The following is a 19,565-nucleotide window of genomic DNA, read 5'->3' on the forward strand; positions in this document are numbered from 1 at the left end:
TTGTCCCAGAGGTCTCTTAGGCTGTCTTCATTTCTTTTCATTCTTTTTTCTTTATTCTGTTACGCAGCAGTGAATTCCACCATTCTGTCTTCCAGGTCTCTTATCCGTTCTTCTTCCTCAGTTATTCTGTGATTGATTCCTTCTAGTGTAGATTTCATTTCAGTTATTTTATTGTTCATCTCTGTTTGTTTGTGCTTTAATTCTTCTAGGTGTTTGTTCTTTAATTCTTCTAGGTCTCTGTTAAACATTTATTGCATCTTCTTGATCTTTGCCTTCATTCTTTTTCTGAGGTCCTGGATCATCTTCACTATCATTCTTCTGAATTCTTTTTTTGGAAGGTTGCCTATCTCCACTTCATTTTGTTGTTTTTCTGGGGTTTTATCTTGTTCCTTCATCTGTTACCTAGTCCTCTGCCTTTTCATTTTGTCAGTCGTTCTGTGAATGTGTTTTTCTTTCCACAGGCTGCAGGATTGTAGTTCTTCTTGCTTCTGCTGTCTGCTCTGTGGTGGATGAGGCTATCTAAGAGGCTTGTGCAAGCTTCCTGATGGGAGGGACTGGTGGTGGGTAGAGCTGGGTGTTGCTCCGGTGGGCAGAGCGCAGTAAAACTTTAGTCCCCTTGTCTGCTGATGGGTGGGGCTGAGTTTCCTCCCTGATGGTTGTTTGGCCTGAGGCGACCCAGCACTGGAGGCTATAGGCTCTTTGGTGGGGCTCTCTGGGAGGGCTCATGCCAAGGAGTACTTCCCAGAACGTCTGCTGCCAGTGTCTTTTGTCCCCGTGGTGAGTCACAGCCGCCCCCTGCCTCTGCAGGAGACCCTCCAACACTAGCATGTAGGTCTGGTTCAGTCTCCTGTGGGGTCACTGCTCCTTCCCCCTGGGTCCTGATGTGCACACTACTTTGTGTGTGCCCTCTAAGAGTGGAGTCTCTGTTTCCCCCAGGCCTTTCAAAGTACTGCAATCAAATCTCACTAGCCTTCAAAGTCTGATTCTCTGGGAATTCCTCCTCCTGTTGCCGGACCCCGAGGTTGGGAAGCCTGACATGGGGCTCGGAACCTTCACTCCAGTGGGTGGACTTCTGTGGTATAAGTGCTCTCCAGTTTGTGAGTCACCCACTCAGCAGTTATGGGATTTGATTTTATTGTGATTGTGGCCCTCCTACTGTCTCACTGCAGCCTCTCCTTTGTCTTTGGATGTGGGGTATCTTTTTTGGTGAGTTCCAGTGTCCTCCTGTTGATGATTGTTCAGCAGTTAGTTGTGATTCCAGTGCTCTCACAAGAGGGAGTGAGGGCACGTCCCTGTACTCCACCATCTTGAACTAACTGCGCAATAACTATTTACTGAACGTTTACCATGAAGTCAGCAATGTTGGGTTCTCTCACTTCTATTCCATCAAATAGCCCTTACATATTTCTGTGAGGTCATAAACAGCTGTATTTCAGGTGAGATCCCCAAATCGAAAGCAACCTGCATGAGGCTTCACAGCCAATAACTGGCAGAGCTGGGACTTAACCTGGTCTGATAACAACCCCCCACCCCAAGCTGCCATGAAATCCAATGCTTGAGAAATGAATTTAATATTCCAAAGCCAAGCAGCTCAACTCACCAACACATTTGGCTCTCCCTGATAAAGATTCTCAATTAAGCTAATGGCAAAAGAAGTCCCTCTCCCAAAATGACAGTTGACCTCTGTCTTAAAAAATGAAAAAAAGAAGTAATAATCTAAAATACAATTTTAAGACTGTGGATGGTTCATTGTGAGATATTGCAATGAGGGTCTCTTTCTCTCCTTCCCTTTCTTCTCTTTTTATATTCCCTGCCTCTGACATTTCATGGAAACATCTAGGCTTCCATTAAAATTGCCTAATTTTTCCTTTCTTACCCTTCCCCCTTCTTTTCAATGCTGCTTTGAAAAATAAAGACATACTACATTCAGGGCTGAACAAGCAAAAATAAAATAAATTATAGCAGAAGGGGCCTAAGAGATAAGGATGAACTTTCTGGTCAAAAGGGTAATTAAACATTGACATGGCCTTCGAACAAAGAATCAGTCAGTCAGTCATGCTGATTGTCATGTTGGGGGAATATAGCAAGGACTCCAATTGTACCATTTGGGGCAGGGATGGGGAGAGGAAAAGTTGCTAAAGAAATAGAAGGGATGTCTGTGTCTTTATAAATCTTGCAATTGAATGAGGAATTCACAAGTAGGAAAGACTTCAGCCCTTCCTGGGGAAAGAAACTAAATTTGTGGGGTGGGGGACCCACTCTGTGCCATATCCATTAAATATATTATCCCATTTAATTCTCCCAAAATTCTTTGGGGTGCATGCCATTATTTTCGCCACTTTACAGATGATAAAGCCAAGGCTCAGGAGAGTTGGAAGAGTTGCCCAAGCACATGGCCAAGAAGGATCTGCTCTGATGAGACGTGACTTAACGGCCAATGCAGCTTCCTCTGCTATTTTACTCCAGCGTGATCCAAATGGAGCTCTTGGGGGTAAGTAGGCAACATGCCCCCTTCCCCTTGTTCTCTGCCTCCCCTATCTCCCTCTCTTTCCCTCCTTCCTACCCTCCCTCCCTCCCTTTTTTCTTCCTTCCTTCTTTCCTTCCGTCTTCCCCCCCTCCCTCCTTTCCTTTTAATTTCAGGATAAGACCATTATTTCATTATGCAAAAAGTTGGTAGGGGTGAGACAGGGTATCTATTTTCTGATATCAATATGTATAGTAAATGTTAACTGTGGGCAAAGCCACTTGTCTCATCTTTGAGGGTACAAGAAACACCAAGGTAAGTCGTGATTACATGTGCCGCAAAAATCTTTGCAACTCAGATCAACTAGTAGATGGAGGGTTGGTGACCCTACCCTTCCTGAGTTGCAGGCATAGGAGGATACTGAAGAGAACCAAGAGGTTTTGATACTAGGGAAAGAGAAACTCTAGAAACTGAATCTAAAGAGTAATGAGCATTTTGTTTAGAACTTGTTGTATGCAGACACCTAAGGATGAGAGAGAGGCTGGAGCAGGGAGACTCTAATTTATACCAGAAATGAAAACCCAAGCTTCTCTTCTGGGTTTAGCTCAATCCCCACCATTTTCTTGCCTGGTGTGAGGTTATCAGTGATGACTCACAGCTGGTGTAGCACAGTGGCATGCGCTTTGGAGGCAACCAAATCTTGGTTCAAATTATTTTGCTCACTATTTACTTGAGCAAATGATTCGATTTTTCAGTGATTCAATAAGGCTACCCTGTCTATAAAACTACCTAACTCACTAGGTTCTTGAAAAGATAAAATGATACTGCACGTGTAAAAGAGTAGCCCGGTGTCAGGCACATTGTAAGTACTCAATGAATGACCACTGTCAAAGTCACACAGTCTATCACTTACTTGGGGTGACGTCAGCAATGTAAATATGACATAGATCGATAGATGGATAGATCAATCTGATTGGTACAGGTCATTCTGTTCCCCACCCCACTCAAAGTGCATATGCTCAGTGGGAGATGGCAGAATTAAATACATGATTCCTTATGGATCTCAGTTTCTGTGAGTCTCCACCTTGCTGGGAGGACTACGTTCGGCCATATGCATGCACATATATAAAAACAAGACACAAAAGCTCATGAAACAAGTCCCCTACAATTTCACCCAGTGCTTGACCATCCCAATTCTGGGGGGAAAAGGCAATATACTGTATGGGCAATTTAAGGGACTACATTTTCACCATTTGCAGCTTATTCGCTGATTTCCGAACCTGTATTGTGATTGTTATTGCTCTTTGGTTCAATGGACCATGAGGAGCATTGGCTTGAGTTGCCCACAAAAGGAATGATTTCACACATCTTTGACTTCTGTGGAACAACGTGGAGAGTAATGTGGAGATGCAGATCATAAACGCCGGAGCTGGGCCTCTCTGACTTCCTGCAGATGTGTCAGTGCGAACTTCAAACACAGACGAGATTCCAAGTGCATCTTATTAGCACAAGTTCCTGGATATAATAAAGGCTCTCACATTATCTGATAAAGATCCATTTGTTATCCTTATCCAGCCAAAAGAAAAATATAATTGAAACACGGTCACATGCTATAATGGGCACGGGAATAAAACTTCCTCTTCTTTCCTCCTAATTAGAAAACCAGGGACTTAGAAAAATGCATAAAGGCAGATCAGATAGGAGAACGGGTTTTTTGTTTTTTAGGTAGGACATTTTTTCTGAGCAACTTGCCAGTTAAAACATTTTATAAACTCCAAAAACAAAATAGCCTAAACCAAAAATACCTGCTTTTCCCCCTCTATTACAGACACAGAATGATTCCCTCGCTTGAAGAAACCACTCGTTAAATATTTGTCGACTGTTCTGTCATGGGTAACGGCTGTAGGAGCTCACACATCTGCATCGTATCTATCTGGTCAGGGAGGGCTCCGTGAAATGAAAGGAAGAACACTGTTAAGGATGCCCATGTCCTAGTTTGTATGTGGAAGAGGGCTCTCTCGGTAGTCTGGAGAGGGGGCAATAAAAGAGGCTGCCGTGTGGGCAGTAGAAAGCCCCAGCATGGTGGAGGCAGGGAGGTGGCCTTCCCTACCCAGCAGTGTCTGTTACATCCGAAAAGGAGGGAAGAAAGAACAGACTGTCATCAAGGTCTCCACCTGACCTTTACCTGAAGGGACAAGGTTATCCCTTGCCAAAAGCCCAAATAGCTCTTTTTTTTTTTTTTTTTTTTTTTTTCTGTGAGCCTTATTTCAAAATGCAAATAGTGCTGTGGACAATTATACATTATACATTAACCCATTACTAGCCAATCACTCAGAACTAATGACTTAAAAAAAAGCTCTTTTCTAATGTGGGGAACGTTTCTCTGTGATCATGGTTCTGAAGTTCTAAAGAAATAGGACCCTGGCAGAATTAAATACATGATTCCTTCTGGATCTCAGACAATGGCACGTAAGTGTCAATGGTCAGACAGGGAACTGAGGAGAGGTGGGGTACATTTTAGGGAAGAAATGCCCAGGTGGATTGCAAAAATGGGATAAGGGGCTTGGAAATAACTATTATAATTGTAATAATGTAGCAGGAAACCTTAGTGCTAAAATCCACGGTCTCTGGGCATACAGCTAGACTACATATACATCCCTGCCCTAGGTAATCAGGCGGCGCTAGGTCGGAAGGCCAGGTGTCCGCTACTTCTAGGCCAGCCTGTGAAACCTCTTGCACCATCCACTACCCTTTCTCCTCTCCACTGCCCGCGTCACGGGTCCCAGTCCGCACACAAAGGGGCTTAACTGCACCCACCCGAGAGGTGGCTGGTAGCTCACGGGGGGCACTCAGCAATGCCACGAGATTTGCAACCCAACCAAGCCAGCAGCACTCGCCAGGTGCTTTTCTCTGGGATCCTTGCCTTGGCCCTTTTCTCATGTATTCATGCACTGAATGCACATTAATTGAGCCCACACCAGGCACCAGGTGCTGTGCCAGGTACAGGAGGTAGACACAGTGGTGAACCAGAGAGGGAACACACCTGCTCCCACGGATCGGACTTTCTCACAGGGGCTGGGGAACGAGCAGAGAGTAAGTGAAAAAACTAAAGATATAGTTACACTTGCTATGTCATATGTTATGAAGGAAGTAAACAGAGATGTGAGAGAGAATAAATAGGATGGAGTGGGGGGTTCGTGCCAATAGGGAGACTAGAGGAAGTGAAACCTTGAACTAATGTTTGACGGATGAACATGACTCCCCCAAGTTGTTGGTGGAGGGAGTGTTCCAGGTGAAGGGAACAGTGTCAGCAAAGGCCCTGGGGTAGGAAAGAGCTTGGTAGATTGGAGAAACAGAAAGGAGGCCAGTATAATTAAGCGAGCAGGGGTATAAGTTAAGCTTCTTTTCTTTTTTTCCTCCCCCCCAGGAAAAGCTCACCATCACTCACATTCTGGCCTGCAGTTAAAGCCGTGGTAATGAAATTCTGCTGTAGACTAATTATGCTGGGTCATGTGGATTCCAGTTCATCCAGCAGCTTGTTACTACGGAGGTGACAGATCTGAATATAAAATGAAGCTCCGTGTCCATCCCTGTGACCGAGATGGAAACCGGGTGGAACAGACATCCCTTAGGAACATCCGGATCCTTAGAAAATAGTTCGTAGCTTGAAAAACACATTTCCAGATAAAATCATACTGCCATGAAGGCACAGGTACAAATACGTGATATACACACAAGGAAGGAGCTGGTTTATTCCCTCTCACTACTGACCCTATGTTGGGGTCTGGGCTCCTCTGGCCAGACTGGGCTGTTCTCTGATCCTGGCCATTGCAGAAACTTCAACTTCACCTTCATGGCCTGCCGTAGGGATCCAGGAGGAACTTCAGGCTGTGCCCAGATGTCCTTGGACCCATCCCAGAAATCAGTTTGGCCTTCCGAGTCTTCCCAGGTGCCAGATGATGGAAAATCTCACAAAGGCACAGTAGGCTCCCTTCTCTCTCTCCCAGAATGTCTAATATGGAGTCTGAGCAACTTTACAGCAACTTCCGACCCTACCCTTCTTCTCTGACTTCGGTTCTCTTTTTGTTCCATTTTATTCATTGGCCTAAAGAAAAAGCCCTAGCTCTCATGCATATGTGTTTTGGAATCCTGAAGTTGACAGTGAGATCCAACAGGAAGAACTTGAAGCAAAAGCACATGTGTAAAAGGAATGTGTATATAGAGCTGGGGCTTTCTATTGTACCATTTGAGTAAAACATAATGATTAGAATAAGATCCTTGAAACTAAATACCTTCTGATTTTTAACAATAGACTATTATCTGAAGGAAACTAAGATACACTAGTTCAATATTTAGTACTGCATAAAAGCATGCATAAGAGAACCCATATTAAAATTCAGAAATGTTTATTAACAACAACAAAAAAACAAAGAATGACAAAAGGAATGGATTGATATTAGGAATCACTGAAGCTCTATAAGCCTGGGAAATACTTTTCCACAACCTGTATCAGAGATATAACTATTTTATTGCTTTGGTGTTAACAAAACCCATACAAGGGTTAGTTCTAGGAAGCTTGAGTAGTTTCAGGTTATGCCAAATGGGGGGAACAAGAACTTTCTGCCTAAGATTTTTTTTACTTGGTAAGCATCTATTTCTCCTCTGATAAAACAAGAAGTGGGAATCTTGTTTCTTCCACTGTTAGGAATTCATAGACAATGTCTTCTGGCTCAAAAGGTGGAAATGTGGCCCAGGCCTGGCCAGTTTGGGTACTGCTTTCCGATGGCCATAGTCATGGATCAAAGGGTAGGTATGGAATCTGAGCGGAGTCCAGTCAAGGCTAGTGAACATCAGTCAGCCCTGAGAGATGTGCTGAAATGACTGGGAAAGAGACCCTCTCTCTCTGCAGATGCTAATTGTAGCCATCTCACCACCACCTGGGGAGTGCCTGCCTGAAAATGAAGGCAACACAGAGCAAAGCACAGGGCAGAATTGGAGAGAATCAGATTCCAATCATCACTTCAACACCTGGAGGCTGATCTGCTGGATTCACACCTTGACCTTCCCACTTGAGTGAATCAATACGTTCTCTTTATGATTTAAACCAATTTGGGTTTGTTTATTCTAATTTCTCTGAAGAATTCAATGTCTGTCTTGATGTTCCTACAACCGTTTCTTCAAACCCAAAGTTCATGGAACCAGAGCTTTCTTTTGGAAGAACAGGAGGATATATTTGGGTTTTACAGAATATCCAAATTTTAGAGCTAAGAGGGACCTGTTCCCACCCTTTATTGCTGCATGGCAAACCACCCCAAAATGTAATGCTGTAAAACAACCACTGTTGCATGATTCTCATGGATCCTAAGGGTCAGGAATTCATAGAGCACAGCAGGGATGGTTTGTCTCTGCTTCATAATATCAGAGGCCTCCATAGACAATATGTGAATCATTTGAGGTTAGGATCTTTCAAAGGCACATCTGGTGCTGGGTAGTCATGATCCAAAGGCTGGGCTCAGCTGAGACTTCCAAACAGAGCACCTATCCATGGCCTCCCCATGTGGCTAGCTTGGGCTTCCTCACAGTATGGAGGCCCTGGGATAGCTGTATTTCTTACATGGCTGCTCGAGGCTCCAAGTTCTAGTGAATAAGATAAAATGTCCCAGTAGACAAGATAGAAGCTGCCTGATCTTTCATGCTTAGCCTCACATAGCATCACTTCCACTACGCTTACAAGCCTGCCCAGATTCAAAGGAGGGGACACAGACTCCCACCTGTCCATGGGAAGAGTGTCAAAGAATCTGGAGCCATGTTTTAAGAGCACCATGCCTGTGGCGTTTTTTTTTTTTCTCATACTTCCTTGCCTTAGCACATACTTCTCCTGTCAGGTAACATTCTTCTCCCACCCTTGTCCTCCCAGTGACTCTCCCTTCATCCTCCATGGCTCTGTAGCATGTTACCTCCCGAAGAAGCACCTCCTATCTTCTTCTGACCTGGGCTAGGGGTGATTTTGCTCTGCTGTATTCACGCCTCTGCTTGTCTCACCAAGTTGAAATTGTCTCATTTTTCTTTGTCCCTCTTCTCCAAACTGTGCACTTTCTAAGGAGTGCATATCATGCTTTTTATGATTACAATTACTTTTTTTGGCTCCTGACATATAGAAGATGCTAAAAAAAAATACATATGTAGTGAAAATTTCCAACCCCTTCCCTTTGCAAATGAGAAAACATCAGCCCAGAAAGGGAAGTACATTGTTCAAAGTCAGACAACTTGTTTGTAGGCATCTAGAACCCATGGCTCCTCTCTGGAATTCCCATGGTCCTCCTCCTACATCACCAGTGTTCCAAACATAAAGCCCTGAGTGATTCTCAGAAAGACCTGCATATGGTGGTCATGAACCCAGGAGCGTCTGTGCAGCCAACCTCTGCCAGGGAAATCTCTGGCTTCCCAAACTAATTTGTGATGCTTTCAGACCTCGGAAAAAACACAATAGATTGAGAGTGGCGTTTTACATTTTCAGAAACAAGAACCGATTGCGTTAGTTCATGCCTAATTAGCTTATGCGTTTTGGCAGCAGGCTCTGTACTTCCCAGCTGAAATCTGCAGTTCAGGCACAACTGGTTCCCTGCATACGTAGGCCAGATGTTTGGCATGCCGACATGCAGGGGGTTATAGCCAGGAAAAAACCAAAACAGAAAGGTGAGCATTTGTTCTGAAATGCTTTAGAAGAACACTCTCAGCAACGTTCACTTTTCAAGAACCTGTCACAACTGCAAAGTAAAACTGTATTATCAAGGAAATCTACCTATAAAGACTCTAAACTAAATCTAGATGGTATGCACAACTTGTACCGTTTCTTTTCATAGACATTTATCAGCAAGCACTTCCTAGAACACGAGGTAATACATTTAACTACTGGCCTACTGACTTCCTTTTTGTACCAAAGCAAATGAATGTTTTAAAATGTTGGTCCAGAAGAAATTAGTTCAGGAATTCCTTTTCCCTTTTTCATAGTGCACTCTAACACTGATCTTATCCACAACCACCAAAGAGGAAAGCATTCAACTTTTTAATAGTGTAATTATCTCTTCCTGCAAATTGCCCCCAAAATAGTCTGTTTTTCTGGCCTTAAAATTACCTCAATTTCCAACAAAAGTTCTGATCATTCCCACCTAAATAAAAGTGTTAGTTTACCTTCTCAGTATTCTAGGAACACTAAAACAACAAACAAATATTTTAAAAATCCATAATTTTTCATTTTGCTACCTCTTCTAAGAGCTCGTCCTTTTTTTTTTTTTTTTAATCAAAAAACGTTCCTTGTCTACTACTATTTCATGCACAGGAAAATTAGGAAAAAACTGAGTGTGTGACAATAACACATCTTGGCAAAAATGTGGACAAATCAGAAGTCTCACATATTCTTATCAAAATATAAATTGGTAAAAATTACTTTGGAAAATCATTTATCATGAGCTAGTAGATTTTAAGATATGCACTCCTTGGGACTCAGAAATCTCACTTCTAGAGAAACTTTTGCACAGTTGCACTGGGCGCGATGAGCAACAAGGCTCACAGCAGCACCAGAAAAAGCCCACATGCACAGCAGCAAGAGAATGTGCAAGTCAAGGGTATAAAAACCGAGCCTGATCACCATGAAAGTAGGTGAACTACAGGCTCCAGAAAGGAAGACGCTCACACACATAACATTGTTTGAAAAATGCAGATCACGAACGCATAAATGCAATGTGCTCTTATTTACGTCAAGTGCAAAACCTTGTAAAACAAAACCATGCTGCTCAGGAAGACGTAAGTGTTAGCTGAAACTATAAAGAATAGCCAGGGAATCAACATCATCAAATTCAGGAGAGTGATTGGCTCAGCTGGGGGAGAAAGGGAATGCAACTGTGGTATTGCAAATGTTCCATTCCTCAAGATGGGTGATAGGTACACAGGAGTTTGTTTCATTATATTTTATACTTCTCATAAGTATATATTTTATACGCATGTAATATTTCATAATTTCTAAAACAAAAAATAGAAGGATTATATGGAAAATCCTTAAAATTTTGCAACACCTGTGGCAATATGTCTTTAATATACTAAATGCTCTTAGTAATTAATTTTAAAAGTTCAGTAGCTAAAATAATATATGGGCAAAGCCATGAAATGGCAATAACAACAACAAAAAATACCAAATTTTAATCTATGGAATTAGTAGAGAATAAAAATGGTGATAATACCTAAAACTGGACAGCTGAGTGAGGAGACAGGCACATAGCTGGGATGTGCCTTAGGACACTTTTTCTTCCAGGTTATTTGCCAACGTGAATGAAAAGCCCTCATCTATTGATAGACTTTGACCCAGTGATTCTATCTCTAGGACTCTATCTCAAAGAAATACTTGGACCAGTGAGCACTCAGGGATGTATGTTCAAGAATGTTCATTACAGGATTGTTTATCACAGTGAAAAATGTGGAACTGCCAAAGTGTTTAATTCAAGACTGGCTAGATAAATTATGGTACAACCATGCAAGAGACTAATACAAACATATTAAAATTATGATATAGCTCCATATTTATTGATATGGAAAGATGCAGAGGACATATTGTTGCGTGAGAAGGGCAGTAATAGAACAGAATACATGAGCACAAATTCACTTTGCTGCAAAAGTGTGTATTTATGCGTGTGTGTGCTATCATCAAATGCACTCCTGCCTTCACCCTCTCTTGACCGGGTAAAGGTCAGGACCTCCTAAACATTCTTCTGCCCTTGTCTTCCAGCAGCCCATTCTCAACACAACAGCCAGAATGGACCTTTTAAAACACAAGCCAGATCATGTCACGCCTCTGTCCAAAATGCTCCAAGTGCCCTCCAGATGTCAGCTCCAGGAAGGCAGGGATTTTGGTCTGTGTTGTTCTCTGCTGTATTTCTAGAACCTAGAACAGTGCTTGGCACATAGTCAGCCTTCAATAAATAGTTATTGCATGAATAAGTCACTGAATAAATGGGCAAATGAAAAAGGTCAATTCAGAAGGTGAAATGTATAATGAAGTAGGTATACAGTGTAAGGGGTTAGAGAGTCCCTGTGGGGCAGGCAGGCAGGTTGCTTCTTTAAATCAAGTGGCCACAGGTGGCTTCTCTGGTGAAGTGCCATTTGAGCATAGACCTGCATAAGGAGAAGAAGCCAGGCACTCAAAAGACCCAGAGAGAGAATGTTCCAGGAGGAGGAAACAGTGAGGCACAGGCGTCTCAAGGCAGGAGTATCTGGAAGTGTTCAAGGAGCTAAAAGAAGGCTATACCCCAGGAGGTTATCTTGTTTTCTACAGTGGCAACACTACAGGTGATTATGAATGATTCTTTTTCTGTTTAATGGTTGTTTCTACTGTTTTAACAATAAACATGGATTGACTGTGCAAAAACAGTAAGCTATTCTACACATCCAACTGGGACTGAGTCCTGGGTCAGGAAACTCTGGTTTTTCTGGGCCCTAAGTATAGCTGTGTGCTTTGTGATCATGTGTAAACTATTGGGCTGGCCAAAAATTTTTTTCGGGTTTTTCTGTAACATCTTACGGGAAAACCCAAATGAACTTTTTGGCCAACCCAATACATTGCCCTCTGCAAGATGAGGATGTCAGGGCTCCACATCCCATCTAGTTCAAAAAATTTATAATTAAGTCTTCCCCATTCTCCCCAGAGTGAGATTAGAAACTCCTTTCCCTTGTCATGGAGCACAGACCCTATCTTAAATTCACACAGAGATAAATAAGGTTGCCCCTAGCAACAGCAGCAGACACTCTACAAACGGGTTCATAGCACCAGCAAATTCTATTATTTGTTTGTTTGTTTGTGGTTCATTTTTATTTTTTTTTAACATCTTTATTGGAGTACAATTGCTTTACAAGGGTGTGTTAGTTTCTGCTTTATAACAAAGTGAATCAGCTATACATATACACATATCCCCACATCTCCTCCCTCTTGCGTCTCCCTCCCACCCTCCCTATCCCACCCCTCTAGGTGGCCACAAAGCACCGAGCTTTGTTTGTCTTTATTGATGTAAGAACACTTAACATAAGATCTACCCTCTTAATCAATTTCTGAGCACACAATAATAGACCATTGTTGACTACATGCAAATTCCTAACATGGCTTTTGCAATTTCCTTCTCTCTCAGATTCACCGAGATAAGTACTCGAAGAGCTATGCGAAACCAAGACCCAGCATGGCTGCTTTTACGGTCTAAATGAAGGAGCATAATTTTTTTGGTCGATGTTAGAATAAATCACTCCATTCTCTCCCCCTCCTCCTCCTCCTCCTCCCACAGATGGGGCGGGGGTGGGGAGGAAGATAAAGGAAGGAAATTTTACCTTCTGCCTGTGGGCACGGGCAGGGCCAACCTAGGAATCCACAGGTCAGCAGAGGTGCCTTAATGATTCTTCAGGGTTAGCAGGTGCTGTGAGAGGAAAGAGGGTGAATTTGCACTCAAAGAAAAGAGAAAGATGCTGAGTTTACGGAGGCAGCCCAAGACGGGAAATGGTTTCAAACCAAAGAGAACCAAACAGAAAACAGAAAGGCAGTGTGTGTGTGAGCCGGGGGCGGGGGGGGGTGGCAGGGAGTCACTGCTATAGTCCCAGCTGGCACAGGGTGGGCACTCGGTAAATATTTGTTGTTTGAATAAATATGCAATTTTTTCCAGGGTTTTTCTTTCTCTCCCTCCTTGAGAAATGGTGAGCACATATGCTGGAAGGTAATTCTCATGGAAGTTCTATTTTACATTGGCTGGGTTTCCCTCGAAGGAAACCTCACATAACCTCTCTGAATTTGCCCTCTTGCTTCACAGGGTGATTTTCATGTTTTTTCCCCATCTGTTACCATTTTCCACAACTGGCAGCTACAAGCCGAGGTATTATCTGTTTATCTGTGCAATTCTCCTCGTGGTTGAACAGTTTACAGTTTTTGGATTTACTTCCTTCTCCGCTATTTAAAATAAATTTTAAGTGTAGGAGTATGACATAACCTCAGAGAGAATCTGTGTCTTTTGGCCAAAGGAAAATGTGAGCTCAGGCCACACTTTCTGGAAAGCATCATGAAGATGATACTTCACGTAGCAACAGGTCAGAAAATAGGGCAGAGTCAGATCAGACAGATGATTTGTGCAAACAACTCCATGGCTTCCCTGAAGCTGCTCTATGTAACAGCCCCAAACTGTTATCCACAAGGAAAGAGGTTTGGCACTCTTTGGAGGCAGGGTGGATAGGAGGAGATGGATAATAAAAAGCAAATATCCCACCGTGCTTTCAGAAAGTTGGGTCTCTTTGAGAAGATAAGCATTATGAAAAGCAAGTTCTTCTATTTTCTGACTCTTGCCAGGAATTTGAAGTTTCTTTCAGAGCCCACTTTCTTGCTTGCTTCTAGAGTACCCAGCCCCCCCAGTTATGGTCCTGATCAAGTCCCTCTCTGAGCCTCTCTTTCCTCATCTGTAAAATGGGAAGAATGACAACACAACCCCCACTCCCACCTCCACACACAGGGATTGGAAGGATTCAGTGAACTAAAGCACGGGAAGGTAGCAACACCACTGCTGGCTCACAGGAGAGATGCAAGAACCACCTGGTGAAGGAATTAGTTTTATTAACAACTTTTATCATTATGATAATTATTCTGAGTCTGTCTTCCAAAAAGGATTACATTTAAAAGTTGCCTTCAGGGCTTCCCTGGTGGCGCAGTGGTTGAGAGTCCGCCTGCCCATGCAGGGGACGCGGGTTCGTGCCCCGGTCCGGGAGGATCCCACATGCCGCGGAGCGGCTGGGCCCGTGAGCCATGGCCGCTGAGCCTGCGCGTCCGAGCCTGCGCGTCCGGAGCCTGTGCTCCGCAACGGGAGAGGCCACAACGGTGAGAGGCCCGTGTACCGCAAAAAAAAAAAAAAAAACAAAGTTGCCTTCAGTGCTGTAATCCACAAGAGACAACATGAGCTTTGCTGGATCAGTAGAAGATGAAGAGACCGAGGAAGGGCAGGTAGGGTTTCTAGTGCCCTTGAAGTCAATGGATGGGGTGGCCACCTAATTGCTCTTTTTAAAAAACCCAGCTTATTGAAGTTTAATTGGTATACAAAGAACTGCACATGTTCAGTGTGTACAATTTGATGAGCTTGGACACAGGTAAACACCCGTGATACCATTGCCACAGTCAAGGGAATATGAGCAACTCTCAAAGTCTCCTTGTGTCCCTTTGGTTTTATGTTTTGTTTTGTTTTGTTTTGTTTTGTGGTAAGAACACTTAACACAAGAGCCACCCTCTTAACAAATTCCAAAGGGCACAATGCCGTATTAACTCCAGGCACCGTGTTGTACAGCAGATCCCCTAGTTATTCATCTTGCGTAACTGAAACTTATACCCACTGAACAGCAACTCCCCACTTCTGCCTCTCCCCAGCCCCTGGTAGCCACTATTGCATTCTCTGCTTCTGTAAGTCTATTTTAGATGATTCATAGAAGTGGAATAATGCAAGATTTGTCCTGTGATTAGTTTATTTCACTTAACATGATGTCTTTCAGGTTCATCCATGTCCTCTCAAATGGCAGGATTTCCTTCTTTTTTAAGGCTGAATAATATTCCATCGTATGGACATACCACATTTCCTTTATCCATTCATCAGTCAATGGACATTTGGGTTGTTTTCATATTTTGGCTACTGTGAATAGTGTTGCAACGCCCATGGGAGTGCAGATATCTCTTTAAGATCCTGATCTCAATTCTTTTGGATATATACCCAGAAGTGGGATTGCTGGATCATATAGCATACACAGCTTTGAAGAGGCAGCAGAGCTATGTAGTGGAAGCCAGAGCATGGTAGGAACCAGAGGTCAGGTTCTTACACAGGTCTGCTTCTTCACTTCCTAGAATATGACCTCTCTGGGCATTGCTTTCTGTATCTGCCAAATGAGGGGGTCAATAAGGCCACCTGGCCCAAGGCTGCTATGGCAGTTGCCTGATGAGACAGGTGTGATCAGACCCAACACAATATCCTTTGTAGCCTCCTCCATTTAGCCAGGGCTTAGATTAAGCACCTGACATTTATGATTTCATTTAAGTTCCAGGCCCACCCTATGAGGGGGGTACCATTGTGATCCCCACTTTACAGATGAGACAGTGAAGTCTCAGAGAAATTTTTTTTAAACTTGCTGTAGGTTATACCCTCTGTCACAGTGGAGCTGGGATGTAAACTCATGAAGTGTGAATCCCGCCCATGAGATGGCCCTCAGTCAACAGAAATGGAGTATTCCTGATTCCCGCAAAGCTGGCTCCTTTAGGAGATTCCATAAGCTCTAGTATAGGCATAGATAAAATGAGATGGCACAGCTATGGCCCAGAAGGAATTTTGAGACCCCGAATGTGGAAAACAGGCTCAAGAGACGTGGATCTCCAAGTTGAAGAATGACAGCCTTACATGGTAGCCAAGTTGGTGGATGCTACTGAAGTAGGTTCTTGCTGCAGGAGTAGGGATCTTGGTGATGGGGTCAGGGAGGAGGGTGTCTGCCAGAGCCCCGTTACTCCTTTGTTTTGGGCTCCTTGGGCCAAGCAGATGTCTCATCCTGGGCTGACTGTCATCACCCCTCCCAACATCCCCAAGAGGGACAGAAAGAGGAACCAAGCGGGGCCCCCTCTTGTGGCTGCCTGGTGAAAGTGGCCAGTGGGGCTGAAATCTAGAGCTGCCCTGCCTCTATCCTGTGCAGCTGGTGGGGTTGTATCTGTCTGGAGGACGGTGCTCACAGGGCAGCATGAGCATCCTTGTCTAATCATACAGAGGTGTGCCATGGGCATGGGAGGTCCCGCGTACCAGGGAGCTGCCACTGCCCAGACGTTTCCTCTGTCTTTTTTTTGCTGTTGATACAGTCTGTGCATAGGAATGACTAGGGTCTATGCCTTTCATCCCTGCTCTCCTTGAACCCAGGTCCAGGCCTCTCAGATTTGAAGCACATGCTCTGATCGCTGGGCCATACTGCCTATCTACAAGATCAAGTCTCATTGGGTGAGGCTCAGAGACAAAGGACAGCAAGCTGACGATCATCACCACTGGCCCAAATGTCCATCAGTGTCATCTCCAGTACATATACAGTTCCATCTCAACCTAAGCAGTGTTGACATTTGGGACCGGAGAATTCATTGTTGGGGGAGGGGGCAGTTGCTGTCCCATGCATTGTATCATGTTCAGCGGCACCCCCGGCCCCTACCCACTAGATGCCAGTAACCCCCCACTACCTCCACCCTCCAACCAGAAATGTCTCCAGCAAACGTCCCCTAGGGGGAAAAACTGCCCTCACTTGGTGTAACGAATGGTCTAAAGAACCCCAACTTACTCTGTAACTCACTGTCAAGAAAAAAAAAAAAAAGTAAATTTGAACTCTTTTGTTTCCTTTTTCGATTTCAGGTTCCCCAGCTCTGAGCGCTCACAGAACTGACAGCAGTGATACAGAGAAAATGATACAATGTGAACCAGCCTCCAAGAAGACTTCTGAGGAGTCTTCTGAGGAGCGTGGAAAACAAAAATGATTAAAAATAGCTCTTTTGCTGAAGACTAGAGTCAAGGTATCATCTCTGCATGTCCTCGTCCATTAAAGCATATGATCAATTGCCACATTGAAGCAAAAAACAAAAGCATGACTTACTGAAAATAAGGAGTTTTTGGCTTAGTTAAATTTTTTATTTTGGGGGGGTTGGAGAACACAGAGTTCAGCAATTTAGCGCCAGAAAGAGAGAAAGCGAGAGAACCATTCATTTGAAATTGCTAGAGAATCTATGGAATCACAGCCAAAGTTTTCATCCGACATGAAAGTAATCAAAATCCCAAAGTCCTTGGCTACCTGGGTGCTCACAGAAGTGACAGCTTCGAGAGCTTGTTTGCCATTCAAAAGAAAATGGTCAGCCTTGATTATACATTGTTCCTCTGCCCAGGGTAACAAATGCAGGACTGGGGTTTGTGCTGGTGATTCAGACACATATAAACACTCTAAAAATAATGTTGAAATTGGAAGAGCCCAGACGTTCCATCCTCTCCCCATCAGGACTGAAATACTCCAAACAGAGCAGTCCATTTGGTTTGAAATATGACTGCTGTGCTTGGCCATGCACCCTGTGCGGGCCAGCTGTACTGCTTTAGCAAATGAGAAGTGCCCAGAGGGATGTCTGGCCTCCCAAGGGCTGTAGCCATAAGGGCTAAAATTTAGCTTAACTATTGCTCATCTCAGAAGTATGTTGCTGCTTGTTTGTTTGTTATGTTGGCGTGTGGTCGCCAGGCCTAATGATATGCAATTTTGAGTTTAACCCACCCAAACTAGTCCCAAATGACTCCTGTCAAGTCATTCTAGTTGGCTTGTTATTGGGGCTGGAAAATAACCCACTAGCTGCTAAGACAGACAGTCTGTCACTCCCATCTGGTAAGGATACCCAGGCAACGGGTCCCCTGTGCTTCTTTTCCCTCCCATTTGGCTCTATCACCCCACTTTTTCCACCTTCTGTGATACAACCCCCAACTGCAACAGCAAAAACAATAATCACCAGTAGAAAAATACCTAAGTGTCCCGCACTGAGTCCAGTGCCTCATATATGTTATCTTATTTAATCTCCAAAATGACTCGACGCAGCAGTGGTAATTATGGTAATAGCCACACAACTCTGTGAATATACTCAACGCCATTGAACTGCACACTTTAGAATGGGTGCATTGTATGGTATGTGAATTATATCTCAATAAAGCTGTTAAAAATATTATTTAAAAAAAATCTGGAGGCTGCCAAAGAGAGGGATGTAGAGCCTTAACTCTGCATGTCAGAAAAGAAGGAAAGCAGAAAATGAATGAGCTCAGTGTCCAACGTTATAAGCTAGAAAAAAGAACTTTCTGAGGCAGACTTTATTCCTACAGCCAGGGTCACGCAGCTTGTATGCGGCACAGCTGGATTCCCATCCAGGCCTCTCTGGCATCACCGCTGATGTTCTTACAGACCCTGTAGAGTTCACGGTCACCTACGGTTCTGGCTCAATCAATCATGATCTAGGAGGGTAGTATGAAGCCCAGGACGCAGTATTCATCTTCATATCCCCACAGCCTCACACTTCGTAGGTACTTAGTAAATGTGTGTTGAATGGATTATCTGCTTGAATTATTTTATTATACTGATTACACCAACCCATTCTACGGTCATTTGCTCCAGCGCTTTCCTGGGTGATTTACATGCCACCTTATAACAGAGTATCCTCACTCACTGCCAGGGAGAGGACATCACCAAGTTAAAAATATTCAGAGTAAAGCTTCTGCAAACTGAGCTCTCCAAATGGATTTGGAAATGAAAGAGGCCAAAGACCAGGGAATGCCTGAAATGATTTCCTGGGACTAGGAAATGATTTAAAGCAAAAGGTCGGAGCTCTTCGCAGTTAGTTTCCTAAGCAATTGGTACTCAGGGGCTTTCTGGGCCTGGCTCGCTCCTCAGCTAACCATCATGTTAATGGGAAAATACACTGGCCCTTCTGTCCAGGCCACTCCAGAGATTCATTAACATGTCCTCCTCTCTGTTTCTTCTCTCCTGAACCCAGTTTTCATTTTAGAAACAGGAACAACTCCTGAAGATCAGTGAGTGAGAGGTTAAAAGTCTCCAAACACGTTCACCTCCCTATTCCCTCTCTTCTGAAAACAAATCTTAAAAAGGTTCCCACCCACCACTCACCCAGTGAGGGAAAGACTGCAAAACAGGAAAAGGTATTTTCTGATGACCTTTAAATTCAGACATTTCCCCCATTGGTTAGTTTATTTTTGTTGTTTATATGTTATTGCTTATTGTGTTTCTTTCACTTCATTTTAATAACACTTCCTTGTGTTAAGACTTAATCATTATAAAATACTACAGTGGGTAGGACTAGCCCCAAACTCTTGAACCCTTGATGAAAAGTACCTGGAAGGGAGCTGGATGAAGCTGAGCGATGTTTTCTAGTCTGTTTTCCTCCCCTGCATCAAGTAACCTACCCTGGGGGCATCACAGTAAGGCCAAGTATGCCCTCATGGGGAGGGGGAGAGAAGAGGTAATCTCTCCTTGGTTATCTTCAGAACTGGCC

At 43.7% G+C, this 19,565-nt stretch overlaps 1 protein-coding gene across 1 annotated transcript in view; it reads right to left on the bottom strand.

Annotated features, from left to right (window-relative positions):
• The window catches only part of KAZN (kazrin, periplakin interacting protein), a 1,042,391-nt gene that overhangs the window by 641,458 nt on the left and 381,368 nt on the right, over window positions 1-19,565 (bottom strand). The window contains exon 3 of the mRNA XM_028487818.2: window positions 12,830-12,915. The gene's annotated coding sequence lies outside the window, so the exon portion shown is untranslated. The remainder of the gene's footprint in view (window positions 1-12,829; window positions 12,916-19,565) is intronic.

Source organism: Physeter macrocephalus, chromosome 3, assembly GCF_002837175.3.
Source record: "Physeter macrocephalus isolate SW-GA chromosome 3, ASM283717v5, whole genome shotgun sequence".
Taxonomy (NCBI): Eukaryota; Metazoa; Chordata; class Mammalia; order Artiodactyla; family Physeteridae; genus Physeter; species Physeter macrocephalus.